Genomic DNA, 5,000 nt, shown 5'->3' on the forward strand with positions numbered 1-5,000 from the left:
TGCCAGACGCACCCTCCTCTTTTTTTAACCTGATTCTCCACCTCCTTCATATCTCCTTCTCCTTCTTCTTCTCCTCCTACGATGTGTGATCTTCTCTGCTAACTGCCCTAATTACGATACTAGAGATTCTCCTCCTCCTTCTCCTAATTCTCCGCCTCCTCTTTTTTCACCTGATTCTCCTCCTTCTTCATATCCTCCTTCTCCTTCTTCTTCTCCTCTTCCTTCACCTAATTCTCCTTCTCCACTTTCTTCTCCTGATTCTCCTCCTCCTCTTCCTTCTCCTAATTCTCCTTCTCCTCTTTTTTTCACCTGATTCTCCACCTCCTTCTTATCCTCCTTCTCTTCCTTCATCTACTCCTGCTTCTCTGTCTCTTTTTCCTGCATCTCTTAACCCTCCTCCGCTTCCTTCTTCTTCTCCTCCTTCTCTTCCTTCTTCTTCTCCTCCTTCTCTTCCTTCTCTTCTCTCTTTTCCATTGCCTTCTCCTTCCCTTCTTCCCTTCTCTCTCCTTTCCCTGCTCTTTCTTCCTATCTCCTTACTTCATTCCCCCTTCTTTTTGTCTGATCTTTCCCTCCCTCCCTTTCTCAACCCACGTCCCTCCTTATCTCTTTCCCTCCCCTCCCCCACTTCCCCATCCCCCCTCTCTCCGTCCTTACCCCTTCCCCTATCCTCCCCTTCCCCCCCTCCCCTTCCCAACTATTGACAGCGCCCGTAGTCTCCATTGAAATCTTATCCCTCAACCATTAATTGAGTTAATCGAATCGGAAAGCCTTTTGCTCGGGTTTTATGTCTTTTTTTTAATCTTTTTTTTCCTTCTTGTTTTTTTCGTTTGTCTTTTTCTTCTTCTTTTTCTTCTTTTTTTTGTCTTTTTCTTCTTCTTTTTCTTCTTTTTTTGTCTTTTTTTCTTCTTTTTTTGAATTTTTCTTTTTTTTTTGGGGGGGGGGACTAAATGGTATATATCTTTTTTTTCTTTTTTTTTTGTTAATCTGGTATCTTTTGTTGGGTAAATTGCTGCCGTTTTCTTTAATTCGAAATAGATATGAAAAAAAAACGGATCAACATTAAAGTAGGAAGACTTTAAGAGGATTGTTGTTTTTTGTTGTTTTTGTTGTTAATTGTTGTTGTTTTGATTCTCGATCAAATTGGAATGTAGTGTGTGGGCTAATGTTATTAGGATAATCACCCGTGTATTTAGATTCAATCGTTTGTTTGTTTGTTTGTTTTATAGATCAGGCCTTTATAAACTGACGCCATTACAGTGTTAAACGTGATAAAAGCGGTACAATTTTCCGATATATATAATCGAGGGTTTTTTTTTTTTTTTTTTTTTTTTAATAAGCCAGCTGGTTTTCGAGTGAGCGAGTCCTGCAAATTGATTATGTCAATTTGACGGAATTTCAAATGTAAATATTTTTCTACGTTAGAATTTCTATTCACTCAACTGCATTCGAACGCGTGGAGTAATCCGAAGGAATGTTCTTAAAGGAATTTAGATAATCATAGAATCAGACCCACGAAAGCAAGATATACGACTGAATGCAATTGATAATGCAATTGCATTTGAGCTTCCCCACAACAAGTTTCCAAACCATGAAACTTCGTAATTATATTCACCTCGACGACGAAATTAATCCACTAAACAAATATACACATATAAGAGGCTTACACAAGAGTAATAGAAATTACCGCAGATTTACAATTTACGAAAACCTCTGAAATGAAAAATATGGGTACAAACATTAGTACGCAATCGGAACCGCATGTATTCCTCACACACACACACACACACACACACACACACACACACACACACACACACACACACACACACACACACACACACACACACACATACACACACACACACACACACACACACACACAGACACACACACACACACACACATACACACACACACACACACACAACACACACACACACACACACACACACACACACACACACACACACACACAACACACACACACACACACACACACACACACACAACACACACACACACACACACACACACACACACACACACACACACACACACACACACACAACACACACACACACACACACACACACACCACACACACACACACACACACACAACACACACACACACACACACACACACACAAACACACAACACAACACACCACACACACACACAACACAACATACACACAACACACACACACATACAAACAACACACACACACATACAAACAACACTCACACATATACACATAACACAAACACACATACACAGAACAAACACACACATACACACAACACAAACACACTCATACACACACACACACACACACACACACACACACACATACACACACACACACACACACACACACACACACACACACACACACACACACACACACACACACACACACACACACACACACACACACACACACACACACACACACACACACACACACACACACACACACACAACAACACACACACACACACACACATACACACCACACACACACACACACACACACACACACACACACACACACACACACACACACACACACACACACACACACACACACACACACACACACACACACACACACACACACACACACACACACAAACTCATTAAACTTCAATTTCGCTTATATGTAGACTCCAAGTCGCGTCAAAATGAAGGAAAAAAAGAGAAAGTGAAAAAAGAAGACAAAGAAAAAAAAATGTGATTATTATGTACCTTTATTCATCAGGAAATACCAGGTCCAAACACCTATGATTTTATTCATCAGGAAATACCAGGTTCAAACACCTATAATTTTATTCATCAGGAAATACCAGGTTCAAACACCTATAATTTTATTCATCAGGAAATACCAGGTTCAAACACCTATAATTTCATTCATCAGGAAATACCAGGTTCAAACACCTATACTTTTATTCATCAGGAAATACCAGGTTCAAACACCTATAATTTTATTCATCAGGAAATACCAGGTTCAAACACCTATACTTTTATTCATCAGGAAATACCAGGTTCAAACACTTATACTTTTATTCATCAGGAAATACCAGGTTCAAACACCTATGGTTTTATTCATCAGGAAATACCAGGTTTAAACACTTATACTTTTATTCATCAGGAAATACCAGGTTCAAACACCTATGATTTTATTCATCAGGAAATACCAGGTTCAAACACCTATGATTTTATTCATCAGGAAATACCAGGTTCAAACACCTATAATTTTATTCATCAGGAAATACCAGGTTCAAACACCTATAATTTTATTCATCAGGAAATACCAGGTTCAAACACCTATACTTTTATTCATCAGGAAATACCAGGTTCAAACACTTATACTTTTATTCATCAGGAAATACCAGGTTCAAACACCTATGGTTTTATTCATCAGGAAATACCAGGTTTAAACACTTATACTTTTATTCATCAGGAAATACCAGGTTCAAACACCTATGGTTTTATTCATCAGGAAACACCAGGTTCAAACACCTATATTTTATTTCAGGTTCAAACCTATATTTTCTTTTTTCTTCTTTTCTGTTGGTAAGTTTTTATTAAGATTATCATTATTATAGCGTGTCTATGTGGCGTCTTTATCATGGTTGAGAGGAAAGGGAGGTCGGTAAGGGGAGGAGAGAGGAGGTGGGGAGGTGGAGGGGGAGGGGGTGATGAAGTAGGGAGGGGGAGGGGGAGTGGGGAATGAGGTGGGGAGGGGAGGGGAGGGGGAGGGGGGATGAGGTGGGGGGGGGGGGGGAGGGGGGGGGGGGTGAGGGGGGAGGGGAGGGGAGAGGGGGAGGGGGAGGGAGGATGGGGAGGGGAGGGGGAGGGGTGATGAGGTGGGGAGGGGGAGGGGGTGATGAGGTAGGGAGGGGGAGGGGGGGATGAGGTGGGGAGGGGAGGGGGAGGGGGGATGGGGTAGGGAGGGGGAGGGGGGAGTGAGGGGGGGGGGGGGGGGGGTGATGAGGGAGGGGGATGAGGAGGTGGGAGGGGGAGGGGGTGGGGAGGGGGTGATGAGGTGGGGAGGGGAGGGGGAGGGGTGATGAGGTAGGGAGGGGGAGGGGGGAATGAGGTGGGGAGGGGAGGGGTGATGAGGTAGGGAGGGGGAGGAAGAGGGGGGGAATGAGGTGGGAAGGGGGAGGGAGAGGAGGTGATGAGGAGAGATGAGATGGGGGAGAGGGAGGGGGAGGGGGTGATGAGGAGAGATGAGGTGGAGGAGAGGGAGGGGGAGGGGTGATGAGGAGAGATGAGGTGGAGGAGAGGGAGGGGGAGGGGGTGATGAGGAGAGATGAGGTGGAGGAGAGGGAGGGAGAGGGGGTGATGAGGTAGGAGGAGGTGGAGGAGAGGGAGGGGAGATGAGGAAGAGGAGAGGGAAGGGGTTGAGGAGGTGGAAGAGAAGGAAGAAGGGGACGGGGAGGGGAGGTGGGGGGGAGGAGGAGATGGAAGTAAAGGAAGAAGGAGGTGGATATTGCAGAATCGTAATAATGATAATGAGGAAGGTAAGAATAACTATCACAGAAATAAGAAGAATAATGATGATGAGGATGGGGATTATAATCATAATGATGGTAACGGGGGTTGTGGTGATAATGAAGATGGTGATGGTAATAATTATAATGAAGGTAATAATAACAACAATAATGATGATAATATTAATGATAAGAGTAATATCAATAGTAATACTGATAAGGTCAATAATTATGTTAAGAATAATGGTGTTAATGATCATGAAATAAGAAATGATAATGATTATTAAAGAAATTACACAATAATAATTATGATGATTATATGAATGATGATAATAAAAATAAAAAACAAATTTGTAATAATAACGATGAGAGAACAATGGTAATAATGATATTATCAATATCATCATTATTATCATCATTATTATTGGTATTAGCATTATCTTTATCATTATCATAATTATTGATATTATTATTATTATCAGTAATAGCATTATTATT

Source organism: Penaeus japonicus, unplaced genomic scaffold, assembly GCF_977035675.1.
Source record: "Penaeus japonicus unplaced genomic scaffold, GWHDUDI00000001_assembly GWHDUDI00000026, whole genome shotgun sequence".
Lineage (NCBI taxonomy): Eukaryota > Metazoa > Arthropoda > Malacostraca > Decapoda > Penaeidae > Penaeus > Penaeus japonicus.